The sequence below is a fragment of the Bos grunniens genome, chromosome 20 (genome assembly GCF_055505025.1).
Source record: "Bos grunniens cultivar Pamir isolate PY7600 chromosome 20, Bosgru_T2T1.0, whole genome shotgun sequence".
Lineage (NCBI taxonomy): Eukaryota > Metazoa > Chordata > Mammalia > Artiodactyla > Bovidae > Bos > Bos grunniens.
Genome location: NC_141184.1, coordinates 35349829 through 35365842, shown reverse-complemented (window position 1 = coordinate 35365842; position 16014 = coordinate 35349829). Strand labels below are relative to the sequence as shown.

The 16014-nt window shown below is 40.8% G+C and overlaps 1 non-coding gene across 1 annotated transcript; it reads right to left on the bottom strand.

The window, feature by feature from the left end:
- Nucleotides 1–8484: 8484 nt before the first annotated feature.
- On the bottom strand, nt 8485–8591 carry LOC147350241 (U6 spliceosomal RNA). The gene has a single exon (XR_015149291.1). It is a non-coding gene; the product is annotated as a U6 spliceosomal RNA (small nuclear RNA).
- Nucleotides 8592–16014: the final 7423 nt, after the last annotated feature.

Sequence of the window (16014 nt, the reverse complement as noted above, 5' to 3'; positions counted from 1 at the left end):
GATCCTGCGTGCGGCAACTAAGACCCAACACAGCCAAAAAATAAACAGAAATATTTTTTAGAAAAATCTTAAACCACACAGAATGGTAGTTCTCCATAAGACCTGCGTGTTCCTGCCCAGTTTTAGTGACAAGCCATCCCCAACCTATAACTCTGCAGCCTTTGATCAGTCCCTGAGTCACTAAACCAAAGGTTCTCAAAACATGGACCTCAGCCAGCAGCACCAACAGCACCTGTCATGGAATTGGCAGAATGCATGCATGCGTACTCAGTCACTTCATGGCCCTCAGAGATGTCCCTGTCCTTATCCTTGGGACCTGTGAACATACCACTTTCACAGGTAGGAAAAATTACATTTGGAGATGAGATTAAGGCTGCGAATCAGCTGGCTTTAAAATAAGATTACCCATTGGCTATCAACACATGGTAATGCAAGTTTCCACATTACTCTCTCCATACATCTTACCTGACTCTGGGAACTCAAACAGGGGCTCTGTAACAACCTGGAGGGGTTTGATGCGGGGGGAGATGGGAGTGAGGTTCATGCAGGAGAGGACATATGTATACCCATGGCTGATTCATGTTGATGTTTGGCAGAAACCAACAAAATTTTGTAAAGTAATTATTCTTCAATTAAAAAAATAAAATTTTTAAAAAGAAAAACAGAAAAAAAAGATCACCCACTTGCTTACTTAGTATGAATAGAATGCTAGAGTTCTAATTTTAAAAAAATAGATATTCAATAAGCAATAAAGGTTTACTGTATAGCACAGGGAACTATAATCAATATCTTCTAATAACCTATAATTGAAAATAATTTCAAAGATAACATATGTGTATACAGACGAGTGAATCACCTTGCTGTGTACCTGAAACATTATAAGTTAACTATGAAATTAAAAGTTGTTCAGTTGTGTCAGACTCTTTGTGACCCCATAGACTATTCAGTCAATAAAATTCTCCAGGCAAGAATACTGGAGAGGGTAGCCTTTCCTTTCTCCAGGGGATCTTCCCAACCCAGGGATCGAACCCAGGTCTCCTGCCTCACAGGTGGATTCTTTACCAGCTGAGCCACAAGGGAAGCCCCTTCCCACAGAGGAAGGAAGTTAACTACATACCTCAATAAAAAAATATATATATATTAAGAAAAAATTAAATAAGATCACCGAAGTGAGTCCAATGCCATCACAAGGATCCTTATACAAGGGAAGAACCAGAAAGAACATTGTGAGAAAAACTCAATTCAGTTGCTGGCTTTGAAAATGGAAGGGGGCCATGGGGAGGGAAGGAATGCCAGGCAGCATCCAGAAGCTGAAAAGTACAAGGAAACAGATTCTCCCCAGAGCCGCCACACAACCCTGCCAATACCTTGTTGATTTTCTCCCAGTGAGACCCATTTTGGACTTCTGATCTCCAGAACGTTGAGATAACACATTAGTGTTGTTTTAAGCCCCTGAATTTGTGATAATTTGTTACAGCGGCATTAGAAAACTAAAACAGCTGAAAAATTGCTAAAAAGGCAACTTCTTTGGCCACATTCCAGACCTATTGAATCAGAAAACCTGAGGGTGGGGCTCTGCAGTCTGTCTTTTCAACAAGCCCGGAGGTAATTCTGATGCACACGGAGGTTTGAGAACCACGCACCAGACTAAGCAAACACAATAATTTCCCCAAAGCAATCACACTCAGACACACATTCCCGTGAAAACTCAACACAGACAATTAATGACTTGATTAGCCATGATAAAATCTACCAGAGCCACATTCTGCCTTGACAAGCCTAGAATAGGAAACCCAACCAAATCATTGGTGATTCAGATTCCCTCCAGGCTCAGAGTCTTCATTTGGAATATCAGTGATGAATGCGCCCTAGTCAATGGGAGTTCCATTTTTAATTCATTTCTGATGCCAAATAGACAGTTATTTGAGGTGGAGTCAGTTGCCTCTATCTCACTAAACTTAAGTAATGGGATGGAGTGGGGAATGTGGGTAGATGAGGGTCCCAGTAAATCGTAGATTTAATGATGGCCTGTTCCAGGAAGAAGAGGCAGACTTAATTTCAGACTCTTAGACATGAAGGAATGAGGGTTCTCAAAGACCATGAAGCTGGTTCTTCCATCTAGAGTGTAGGTCCCGCTCACCCCCTCCACCATTTCATTGCCAATCAAGAGGTCTGTCAACCTCAGCTTGAATATCTCCCATGATGAAGAACTCACTACCTTCCATGGCAAATATTCCATTCTGCAAGAGTTCTAATGCTGAGACCTAAATTCCCCTCATCTGACAGCTGGTTTTCTTTGGACTTCATGCTTGATTTCATTCTGGCCTATATAGACTTCTTTGAAGTCTCAGGTGTACACACTCACATTCGAGACTGAAATATGACGAGGTTGCAGCCTCCACTACCTACACTGGCTTGTTTTCTCAGTACTTTTAGCCTCTACTGACCTCAAAGGGAGGCATGTGTGTGAGCTGAGCAGGAGGTAGACGTGGGCCCTGTTAAAGACAAAGTGCTTTAAAAGCCTTTGATGAAAGGCATTATGGCTTGAAAGGGTTGTTTCTGAAATACTACACCTCCCTTTTAAGAACTCTTAAGATCTGAAGGGTGATACTCTCTCACCCCAGAAGAATTCAAGCATGAATTTTCTTAGAGCCACCAATTAAGAATCCAATTCAATCTCCCCCATTGCTCATTTCCAGTGAAATTACCTAGTTAGATCTTTATTTTCATTTTTTTAGGAACAAACTTAACCATGCTGAAAATATCTCAGAGTTAAATAACTATTAGATGGGACAAATTAAGATCTAAAAGCCCAGTAGCTCTACTTAATACACATAACTATAAATAAATAGAAAGAAAACCCCAAGTCATCTTTGTTGTTTAGTCACTCAGTCATATCTGACTCTTTGTGACCCTGTGGACTGTAGTCAGCCAGGCTCCTCTGTCCATGGGATTCTCCAGGTAAGAATACTGGAGTGGGTTGCCATTTCCTTCTCCAGGGGATCTTCCCAACCCAGGGATTGAACCCACGTCTCCTGCATTGGCAAGAGGATTCTTTACCACTGAGCCACCAGGGAAGCCCAAGTCATCCTTACTTTACTTATTAATTATTAATCCAATTATTTTGTGTATCTATTATATGCCAGTAAGAGAGGTAACAGAACATGATGATGAGCTAGACAGACACTGTACCTGTCCTCCTGAGGCTTGGAGATCCATTTAAACACCAATTCATCTCTATTCACATGATCCTATGGCATTAAAGTTCCAGATATTTCTATCATTTATAAAATAATTCAGGGAAATGTGGTTGTTGGATTGGGATGTACCCATATCCTTGATTCAGATGGCTAAATGAAAGAAGCTAGAAACCCAAGATTAAATAGATCTTGGATTTTTCTGGATGAAACCTGTTAAAAACATGAAAAAATCTCATCTTTGTCCATTGCCATATGGGTTTCTTTATGGAACAACTGAACTAGGGTCCAAGTAAGGCTTCTTTAACAGAATTCATTAGGTTTTTCCTTCTTACTCTGTCCCAAGGCTTATTCCACCCATACAGAATTCAAACTTGCTGGCCAGTGTCACTGGATATTGGCAGTAATTCATGAGCCCATAGCAGTCCCTGTTACCCCTGCCAACCACTGGGGTTTAGCTCCCTTCAGTCCACTTTAAAAAAAAAAAAAAAGTATGAACTACCAACTGCTATCAAAGCACTAGCCCTCACATCACTAATCCAAAGAGCAAGCAACATCTGTGGATCCTCCTACACTCCTGTGGATCTCTCTCCTGGGAGATCAGAAGATGCTTGATACATGTATGCATTCTTCTATAAAAACAGAAAAGCTGCTCTTCCGATTCAGGATACTAGCTATGACAGAGACCCCCAAAAGCATCTTATGGAAGTCAGAGTTGTCCTCTTGGTCATGAACTCAAAAAGTCAGATCAGAACCCAAAATAAACACAAAAACCAAAGCTCTTCCTTCCACAGTCAGTTCTATCAACCATAAACATGCAACCCTTCTAGATTTATATTTTTGGAGACTGCCTCAATTCTACAGTAGTAAGAAACAAAAGTGCATTATCCCCTATATGAAGTGGGACTTTCTTATATTATGCAAAGCTTACTTTTCAAAGATAAAGAGATGGAAAGAATACATGGAAGAGCTGTACAAAAAAAGATCTTAATGAACCAGATAACTACAATGGTGTGGTCAGTCACCCAGAGCCAGACATTCTGGAGTGTGAAGTCAAGTAAGTTGAGCCTTAGGAAGCACTGCTGTCAATAAGTGGAGGTGGAGATGATAGAATTCTACTAGAGATATTCAAAACCCTAAAAGATGATCAAAGTGTTGCACTCAATATGTCAGCAAATCTGGAAGACCCAGCAGTGGCCACAGGACTGGAAAAGGTCAATCTTCATCCCAGTTCCCAAGAAGGGCGGTACTAAAGAATGTTCAAACCATCGGACAATTGCACTCATCTCCTGTGCTAGCAAGGTCATGCTTAAAATCTTACATGCTAGGCTTCAGGATTATGTGAACCAAGAAATTTCCAGCATCCAAGCTGGGTTTAAAAAAGGCAGAGGAACCAGAGAGCAAATTGCCAGCATTCACTGAATCATAGAGAAAGCAAGAGAATTCCAGAAAAACATCTACCTCCGTTTCATCAACTACGCTAAAGCCTTAGATTGTGGGGATCATAACGAACAGTGGAAAGCTCTTAAAAAGATGGGAATTCCAGGCCATCATACCTGTCTCCTGAGAAACCTGTATGCAGCTCAAGAAGCAACAGTTAGAATCCTCTGTGGAACAACCGACTGGTTCATGATTGAGAAAGGATTACGACAGGGCTATCTGCTGTCACCCTGTTTATTTAACCTATCCGCTGAGCACGGCATGAGAAATGTTGGGCTGGATGAGTTACAAGCTGGAATCAAGATAGGAGGGAGAAACAACAACCTCAAATACGGAAATGATACCACCCTAATGGCAGAAAGTGAAGAGGAACTAAAGAACCTCTCGATGAGGATAAAGGAGTGAAAAAACTAAATATTAAAAAAACTAAGATCTGGCAAATAGAAGGGGAAAAGGTGGAAGTAGCGACAGATTTCCTCTTCTTGGGCTCTAAAATTGCTGTGGATGGTGACTGTAACCATAAGATCAGAAGATGATTGCTTCTTGGCAGGAAAGCTATGACCAACCTAGAAAGTGTATTAAAAAGCAGAGACATCACTTTGCTGACAAAGGTCCATCTAGTCAAAGCTTTGGTTTTTCCAGTAGTCATGTACAGGTGTGAGAGCTGGATGGTAAAGAAGGAAGAATGCCAAAGAATTGATAACTTCAAACTGTGGTGCTGGAGAAGACTCCTGAGAGTGCCTTGGACAGCAAGGAGATCAAAGCAGTCAATCTTAAAGGAAATCAACCCTGAATACTCATTGGAACAGCTGATGCTAAAACTGAAGCTCCAGTATTTTGGTCACCTGATGCGAACAGCCGACTCATTGGAAAAGTCCCTGATGCCGGGAAAGATTGAGGGCAGAAGGAGAAGAGTGTGACAGAGGATGAGATGGTTGGATGGCATCACCAATACAATGGACATGAACTTGAGCAAACTTCAGGAGATGGTGAGGGAGAGGGAAGCCTGGCATGCTGCAGTCCATGGTGTCACAAAGAGTCAGACACGACTAGGTGATTGAACAACAGCAACAACCTCTCAAAGACAACTTCTTTAGAAATTCAGGACATCTGCGTCCTCTTTATTATTGAATCCTCTCAGACTTTACCTTTCTGAGCTGAATAATACTAACCACTTTTTCATTCTGTTTTCATAAAATCAGCTCCTGCGTCTCCCTACCCTATTTCATCTCTCCCACATATATTCATATTCACTCTCATATTCATGCTTATATCTTATCTATCTCCCCATAACCAGTTTCCTCTGGAGGCATCCACTCTTTCCCATGGCACAGTGCCTGGGCTCAAAAGCAGCACATCTGCTGGGATGAAACCATCTTTCTCTTCCATGATGCTATTTAGTTTCCAACACCCTTAAATGACAGTCAGAACATGTTGGCTTTTTGCAACCAGTGTCTTCATTGACTCACATGCCCTAGCTTGTAACTGATAACCCAGAGTCTGTTATTCCACTTGAATAGTTTATAGATTACTTCTCTACAAATTCAAGATCCTTATCTATTTTGAATACGAAAATGGAGAAATGTTATGATTTTCATCATGTTATTCTTTGAGATGGCATCTAGGCTAGAAGAAACAATGGTTGATATGCTCACTAAAGCAAGATGTCATGTCATGGGGATACACAGCAGCCCTGAGAGAAGACAGCATGTAGAGAGACCCACATGGAGAGGAAGCATCTTATCAGTCCAACCATGGCTGGCCTTAGCAGTGGGTCCTGTAGTCCCCGTCAAGCCTTCAGATGATTCCAGCCCCCTTGGGATTTGAGTCTTCCAGCTGAGATCACAGAAAACTTCATGGAGCAGAGACAAGCCATCCAGATGTGCCCTTTCTGAATTCCTGACCCACAGTAATTCTGAGATAATAAATGATAATTGTTGTTTTAAGATACTAGCATTTGGGGTAATTTTCTATACCATGATTGGTACTGTATCATGGTGTATGGGTATCCAAAAATAACTTTTCCTAAAAAGTAAAATATATATGTATATATATATATATATTACAGCTCAAAATTCAATATAGTGGCTACCTCTGCAGGGGAGGCAAAAGAATAGGTTAAGAGAAGAGGACACAAATAATTGCTAAGTAATTGGTAAACATCTGCCTATTGGTCAGATGGTATTTTTTTGTTTGTTTTTTTCCTTCAAGCATCAACATTTATTACTTTTTAATTACAAAAGTTAAGGTAGAAAGTAGAAGAAAAGACAGTTTAGAAAACTATGGATATGCACAAAGGGAAAAAAATCACACATTATTTCACTTCCATGTGAAAGTAAGCTTTTTTCCTTTATATGTGCATAACTGTTTTTTTTTCTTTGTGTATGTATCTACTCACACATATTTTATTTTTTTAAACTGAATCATAGTATACATATTCCTTTGTTATCTTATTTTTTTCCACTTCTTTTTAAAATTAATTTTTATAGGAGTATAGTTGGTTTACAATGTTGTATTGGTTTCTATTACACACCAAAATGAATCAGCTAGACTTTCTTATTTTCTAATACTCAAATGCTCAGTCATGTCTGACTCTTTGTGACCCCATGGACTGAAGCCCACCAGACTCCTCTGTCCATGAAATTCTCCTGGCAAGAATACTGGAGTGGGTTGCCATTTCCTTATCCAAGATGGTATGTTTTTAATAGGCAGATAGATGAATGGATGATTAGATAGATGAATGGATGAATATGTAGATAAAGAGAAGAATTTGTATGGTCCAATGATGAGAGTGTGTCATGAGCCAAAAATTGTGTTTAATCCAATTTAAACACCTAAGGTCCAATGATAAGAAAAGGAGAGAAGAGAAGAGGAAGGGGAAGAAAAGAAGGAAAGAAGAAAGGGGGGGAGGGAGAAGAGAGTGAAGTTGTTAGTTCTCACCTGGTAACATTTTAAAATGTTTCCACCCTTCACCCACCATGTCAATTTCTGAGTGTATATCCTAGAGCAGCAATTACAGAAGAGAAAAGGTAAATATTCACAGAAGCATTTTATAGACGCAAAATTTAGAAATATACCAAATATCCAGCAACTGTAATATGAATAAATCCATGGTAGTTATTCAGATGGTAAAACACTACACAACACTAAATACTAAAAACTAACATCCTGGTTTAATCTCTACTCAACTTCAGGGATAAATATCTAGAGATAACAGACACGGCTTTCTGCAATAAGAGAAATGTTCTATAGCATGAAGCTGGGCAAAAGAAAAAAGATGAGAAATGATTCCATTTCTATAATGTTAAACACAGACAAAAATAGATAATACATTGGTTAGCGACGCATACTGGGCATGCGTGCAAAGTCTCTTCAGTCGTGTTCAACCCTTTTTGACCCTATGAACTGCAGCCCACCAGGCTCCTCTGTCCATGGGATTCTCCAGGCAAGAATATTGGAGTGAGTTGCCATGCCCTCCTCCAGGTCAGGAAGACCTGATCCAGGGATCAAACCCTCATCTCTTATATCTCCTGCATTGGCAGGCAGGTTCTTTATTTCTAACACCACCTGGGAAGCCCCTTAGAGATGCATATATGGTAGTAAAACTAGAGTGAAAAGCAGGCAAATACACAAGACTCAGACTGGTGACTGAGAGACAGGGAGATTGAATAGGAGCAGGCCACATATGAGAGACTCAACAGTATTGGAAATATCCTCATTCTTTCTGTATATATAAATATAAAAGCATTTTTAAACTTTATTATTAATACTCAGGACATTAGGAATTTCCAGATTTTTTTTTCAGTAGCATATGTAGAACCACTTTTGGTAACAAATACAGTAGTAAAAAACTATGGAACGATTTATGAATTTGCATATCATCCTTGTGCAGGGGCCATGCTAATCTTTTCTGTATTGTTTCAATTTTAGTATATATGCTACTGAAGTGAGCACAAATATTCTCATTCTTAAGCAGGGTTGGGGAGAGATCCAAGATGTTCATATTTTTATTATTAAACTGTATGTAGATATTGTACAAACTTCTGCATATGTACCATGAATTTTAAAAATAAAGATATAAGTGCAACAAAATAGAGAATCAGTATCACATTAAAGGACTTAAGCAGCAGAATTTCCACCCAGCACAGTGAACTCCTTGTCCTTTCAATGTCCCCAGAATCAGGTCTGCAAGAAACCTCAGCTACCCAGGTTTCATCTTTGCTCCTCGGAATATAACAATAAAAAAAAATATGTTTATTAACTAGCTATCCCATAACTTTACAATACCAGCACCACATTTACATCTTCAGGCCAGAAGTTCCGTATCTTAGCTTTGTGGGTTGTCAGATCAGCATTCAATATGCATGACATGGTGCAATGAACAGAGTATTGGACTGAGTATGAGAGGCCAGTTGACTCTGGGGTCTGCTGAATCCCTCCCCAGCCTAGATGACTTTGACAAAATCAGTTCACCTCTCTACCGGGATGCTTCAGAAGAGCCGCTGGGGATAGCCAGAGCTGTTCCATTTATAAATGACTTTATGTTGGACTTCTTGGTTTGATCTCTTTTGAAGAAAAGGTTGCACTGCTTTAAAAAGAGAAAAAGTTCAAAAACCTCTAGACCAAATGATCCCTAAGTATTTTCTTGCTTTAACATTTTAGAACTCTTTGTGCTTTGTGAAAATCATATTGTGGACCTGGCATATTGTTAGAAGGATTGATCAAAAGGGTACTTACAACTAGACCACAAAGTTGGCCTCTTCTGGAGAAAGTCTATATATTTTTTTGCCAAGAGTAATGGAATATTCCAGAAGTTCTCTAGCAAGGCAACTCAGGCTCCCCTTCCTTGTTTCCCTCTCAGAGCCCATCTGACCCTTATTCTGTCTGGGGATCTGACAGCAAATCTAGCTGATTCATTGAATCACTACTAGAGAGAGATCGAGGGAGAGGGGCTGGAGATGAGGGGAATCTTCTGCAAGAGGTAGAATTGCATAGGAACTTTCAGACAAACTCCTGGGGACCCACAGCTGGCTTGTTTGTGCTTGTCTATCCTTCTGATGTCTTTAGCCCTCAGGCCCATCAGCCGTGCTGTCCTCAGGGTCTCCTTCTGTCCTCCACCCATTCTTCATGGGATTTTCGTACACTCTGCTTGGTCAAACATGTGTCCAATAGAACACTGGGTTTTGGATCAAACATTGCCATCTAAACCCCAGTCTTCCAGACTTGATGGATTTCAGGCACCTGCTAGAGCTGCCTGCCTGGCACAACACCTTCTTTCCATCTCTGTACAAAGTCAACTTTGCCTGTGGCCACTCGGCTGGTAATACTCACCAGCACCTGCCAGGACAGCATAGGGGATCTGTCCTCTGGCCAAGATGTCAATGTTATTGTCTTAATAACGGATTAGCCATTGAATCATCATCCCACTTTGGGGTGAATCCCACTTCCAGCTTTGCTTCAACTTATTCTAATTTTCAAATAGAACACACCAGTTGCTGTTCTACACAATAACAAAAGGAAATAATGGGACTTCTCTGGTGGTCCAGTGGTTAAGAATCTACCTTCCAGTGCAGGGGACATGAATTCAATCCTTGGTTGGAAAAATAAGATCCCACATGCCACAGGGCAACTGGGCCTCCGCACCATGACTAGAGAGAAGACCATGCACCTTGAGAAGCCCGTGTGCGGAACAAAAGAACCCACATGCCGCAACAGGACCTAGTGTGTCTAGGTATTTTTTTAAGTTATTCGTTCTTATTAAAAAAATAATAATAATTTTTAAAATATGAGTCTTGATAGTCTGTAAGTTCATCAAACTAATCATATTAATAGAAACTTCAGATTCAGTGTCACAAAGATTTCTTCTAAGCACAATTCTGATGTGCAATCATGATGCGTGCTCTGGAGAAATAAGGGCTGTCACTCCTCCTTGTCTTTCCCCCACCTTACTTCACTCCAGAGTTGCTGAACTCCCAAGATAACCACACAGCTACAACGTGTCGATTTCTAGACATTCACATGTTGAGTGTGAATGGGAACATTCCAAATGTTGCCAGCAAAAATAATTAATACTCTCCTTGGAAGAGAAAGTCAACATAGAAAGATGCCTTAGCCAAAGCAGAAATCAGCTGTATTCTCAAACCACAAAAACTATTTTTCTCAGTCTGCTCCTGTTGCAAAAAAAAAAGCGTCTTCATTTGTTTATAGGATCACTATGAAACACAACGGCTTCCCCCCACCCATGGTCTGGAAAGTAATTCTCCAAGGTTTTTATAAACATGCTGAATGGAGGAAGCTCAAACCGATCCTCTCTCTTGAAAGGAAATTACACGCAGGCCCGAAACTCCAGCACACATGAATTCCAGGTCCATAAATTCAAGATAATCCATCCCATTCTCAGTGGCTAGGTTTGGTGGTCCACAGGCATGCGCTCCAATCTGAAGGACATGGCACTATCTCATTAGTAAGCTAGGACTATACTATAAATCCTATCCATTTATCATACTGCCATTTTGTTCAAAGAAATGGAAAAAGCAACATTTGATGGTTCTCATTTTTAGGTACCCTTAGCCCATTCTCCTTTACCCAGCATTCCACACTCTTTACCAGCAGTCTTTGGCTGGCCAACTCAGCCTCATCTCCCACTGCTCCATTAGCCTTTGCCAGAATCAAGGTATTTTAACCTCTATCCCTCAGCCCAACTTGTGCTCTACCCACCCCTCAATCCCTTAGATAGTCCCTACCTGAGATGTTTCCACTTTCTTTAATATTGTTTCCAACATTCAAAGCCCTCCTGAATACTCATCTCCTTCTTAAACATTTTCCTAAACATTCCAGTTAGAAATCTGTATTTCCAATGAATGTTTGTAGATCTCATTTCTGCTTTTAACTTGTCTTTCTTACATCTAATTTGCTGAAAGAGGTTTTTGGTTTGCTTTGAATTTTAAAATAACATTTACCCATCCAAATTTCCCACTTGACTACAAGCTTTAATGGCTGAGGGGGTTGTGGGTAACTCTTCCTTGGTGTGTCACCTATAATGTCTACCATTTTTCTTTGCACATAGTGGATAATTCAATAAAAGTCTGTTGATGATGCTTGGGAAGTAAAGATTCCAAACAAAGAAACCCAAAACATCTTGTCAAATGTAAGATTCCTCTTTAGTAAAACAAACAACTGATCTATATGTACACTCTATTCCTAAGGCTTGTTTGAGCCAAATCTCTAGAATTTTGTCTACACCAATCTCACAGACAGTAGCAATCTCCTAGTTAAACTCTTACATATATGGATCATGGGCTAGACACCCAGAATCTAGCCTGAGGTGGCCCTTCACAACTAGAGGTTCACCATTCCAGCTATGTCATGCTTGATCCTGAGGACTCTGGGAAATCCCCGATTAGGGGATTACTTTGCCCACGTAAACCCAAAGAGCAGAAAAGAAGAAGAACCAGACCTCCCATCTCCAGTACCCTCAAAATGCTAGGCCAGATCAATCCTGATTGCAGATGTTCAAGGAGTGGTCCACTCTCAGACATCCATTTCACTGAATGGCTTTCATATTTGTAGCTTCATATACCAAATGAATAAATGAACAGAATGAACAGCCTATATCCACTTAGTAGGCAGACAACAGTAAACGGTATCTGCGGTTATTAGGTAATTTCCTCTTTGCTATTTTCATAAAAAGTAGGGTTTATCTAAAGAATTTCTTTGGACTCTGATGAAATCCTAAAGACTCAAATTCTTCAACATCCAGCAAGGATATACAAATATATCATACAGATAGATATCAATATATCTTTTTTTTTTTTATATCAATATATCTACCACGGCATATAATCAATACAAAGTTGCCCTTTCCTTTCTTTGGAAGAACTGTTATTCCTCCTCATTTTTTCATCTCAGAATATTTTTCTTCCTAATGAAATATTAATCCTAGGAAATGGCTGCCACTGACTTGTTTTTAGTGACATCACTTGACAAAAGAAGATGACAATCCCATTGGTCCTCAAGATTATTCAAAAGTTGCTCCCACCTATGAAATTCAAAGTCTAGAAACTACCAGCTAGAGAAGGTAGGCCTTGCTAATGTCAGCTCTACATGATGTCTCTTGTCCTTTGTTCTCATTTGCATCCTTTTAAAAAACCATCATTTATGGAGGCACGCAATGGGTGTCTGACACTGTAGCAGGGGTTAGGATTACAGGCATGGAATACGGACAGTCCCTGGGAAGCATGATCTAGGGAAAAGGCAGGCAGACAAACAGTTATCCTATTTTAAAAAGCCATTGTTGGGACTTCCCTAGTGGTCCAATGGTTAAGAATTTACTTTCCAATGCAGGTAACACAGGCTCCATCCTTGGTCAGGGAACTAAGATTCCACATGCCACAGGGCAGCTAAGCCTGCACACAGCAACTACCGAGCCTGTGTGCTCTTGAGCCGGTGCTCCACAACAAGAGAAGCCCACACACAGCAAAGGGAAGCCCTTGTGCCACGACTAGAGAACGCTCACATACTGAAAGGAAAGATCCCGGGTGCTGCAACTGAGACCCGATGCAGCCAAAAATAAATTAAATGAATAAATATATTTTTTAAAACTAAAAAGCCATTGTTTCCATTTTCCCATCATGGTAAGTTCTAAAAAAGAACATCTAGTTCTGCAGAACTTAACCTCCCATCCTTTTGAAGGATTCTGTCTATATTAAAGCATTTGTACTTTTTTTTTTCCCCAGGAGTCTAAAAATAACCAGAAACTGCCTGGTCCTCTCTCAGCCTCTGCTACACTCTCTATGGGTGCCCAGGAAACACATGCCCCAGGCTCACTTTGACCTTTTGCTGGCATCCATCAGGCCCAGTTCTCACAAGACAAACTGAAACATGACATTCTTGGTATCCTACCAGTCCCCCAGCACATGTTCACTTTCGTGGTTCTGTTGCTCCTGAGTTATTTCTCTTATTGTAAAACACATCACCTTTCCTGAAGGAGATTCCAATTAAGATACAGAGGAAAACAATTAAGGGGTGATTCAGACAAGACATACATGGTGGATCATAATCATAAATTAAGGTAATCAAAAGGATCATAATATTTAATGAAGACAAAAGAGAAAAATGATAAAAGGGCTTCTTGTCTAGAGAGAAGGTAAGAGGTTCCTTCACTCCAGCTTCTCACTCACACCCCATACCCTGTGACTAGTGAGATTTTTTTCTGACACTTCACTTGGCTGCTTTAGAAGTAAGTGAGAAAGGACAGTTAGTGCTGTGACATGTTGTGAGCCAGCTCTCTGAAGAAGGAAAAGTGTTCTGACTTGTGGCATTGCCAATTTCCAAAGGGACAAATACTCCCACTATGGGCAATTTCAAAGTACCACCAGTTTAGCAACTGGCTCAGAAGATCCCTGATTATTTCACTACCTGTTTTCATGACTCCGTGTGAGCTAGCTCCTGCCCACCAGTGGATGCGTGGAATCTGAGAAATGACTGTTCCAATCCTAGGTCCCCATCGCTTGATATGGAACAAGGCTTTTTAAAGCTACTGATTTGTTTTAATATAAAAATTTTAAATAAATGGGGCCAACTCCTTGAGTTAGGTGGGAACAAGCCAGCACTTTAGAAAGGGTACATTTATTCCTCGTTATTATTAATCTGAAAATGGGACCCAACTACACTGGGACCAGAGTCCAGGAAAGGTTGATGGTTCAAGGAGGAAATGTCTGAGCTCAGGCAAGCACGGTCCAGACATCAGTAAGCAGAGAAGGTTTGATTACAAGTAAGCTGAGGGCACAGATGGGAGTGAAGCGGGGTTAGGGGCAGGGGCAGGGACCTGGGGGTAGAGGTGAAAGGAAGATGACACAGAGGGGTTTCCAAAAAGAGAAGCCAGGTACAAAACAGGCCCATTTCACAACTTTACCTTCAAGTGATGTGTGTTTGCAGAGCTGAGTTCCTTGAAAAGTTCTACTCGGTTTCCAAGGAAAAGAGCCATGAAGAGATGGTTTTCTGTCCTGGGGGCCTGTCCCCCCAGGAACCTGATTGCAAGAATGAGAACTTGGGCTGATGGCTCCTTTCTACACATATGGAACAGCTTTGGGATGGGAAAACATTTTTTTTAAAGACTGAAAAAAATCCCTGAAGAATAACTTTGGCTCTTGGTTAATGGGAGTGATGCATGACTTGAGAGGAATGAGAACTGTGGCAAAATGAAGCTTTTGAAATGCTGAGTTGCTCTGGTTTTGGATCAGGGCCTTATCATTCGGTAGCCAGAGAATGGGTCTCCTTGGGCCCGTTAAAGTTATTGATTTGGTTTTAATATAAAACTTTTAAAGAAAGATTTTTGATTCAATGGAATGAATGGATATCTAGGTAAGTAGATAGATGCAGGAAGAATGCAATAGAGATATATAGTTATGAAATAAATATAAATAAATACATAAGTAAATGTTCTATAAGAGTTTTATCTGAAAGAATATATATTGGCTCACATGATGGTGAGGGTTGGCAAATCTTAAACTTGTCAGGCCAGCCAGCAAGCTGGAAATTCAGCAGGAGTTAACTTTGTAATCTTGAGACAGAATTTCTTCTTCCCTGGAAAACCTGTTCCTACTCTAAAGGCCTTCAACTGAGTCCCACTCATTTTCAAGAGTAATCTTTACTTAAAGTAAGGAAATCAGGATTAAGGATTACTGACTGCAGCTGTCAATCACATCTATAAAATATCTTAAGAGCAATATCTAGATTAGTGTTTGATCAAATAACAGGGTACCATAGTCACATTGGGAGAAAGCAATGGCACTCCACTCCAGTACTCTTGCCTGGAAAATCCCATGGACAGAGGAGCCTGGAAGGCTGCAGTCCATGGGGTCGCTAAGAGTCGGACACGACTGAGCGACTTCACTTTCACTTTTCACTTTCATGCATTGGAGAAGGAAATGGCAACCCACTCCAGTGTTCTTGCCTGGAGAATCCCAGGGACAGGGGAGCCTGGTAGGCTGCCGTCTGTGGGGTCACACAGAGTCGGACACTACTGAAGCGACTTAGCAGCAGCAGCATAGTCACATTGACACAAGAAGGTAACTATGACAGGTGGGACCCTAGCTCACCCTCTCTGGCCCCAGGCTGGAATTTCTTCTCCAATGCTACTCAAGCACTCTGGGGTCCCACCCCTAGCGTCCACAGTAACATTAATGTGGTAGTTACCACTGGGGCCCACATCAGGTCTGTTCTTTGTGGTTCCTACAAGTGCCTATAACCCTCTGGTCTGCTTCTCTCTGATACATTCTGTTGGGAAAGATCACTCTAACCTCTTTTCAGGCTCAGCCTCTTTCATCTTTGGTTCTAAATTAATATCTGGGTCCACGGGGGCAAATACCATTACCCA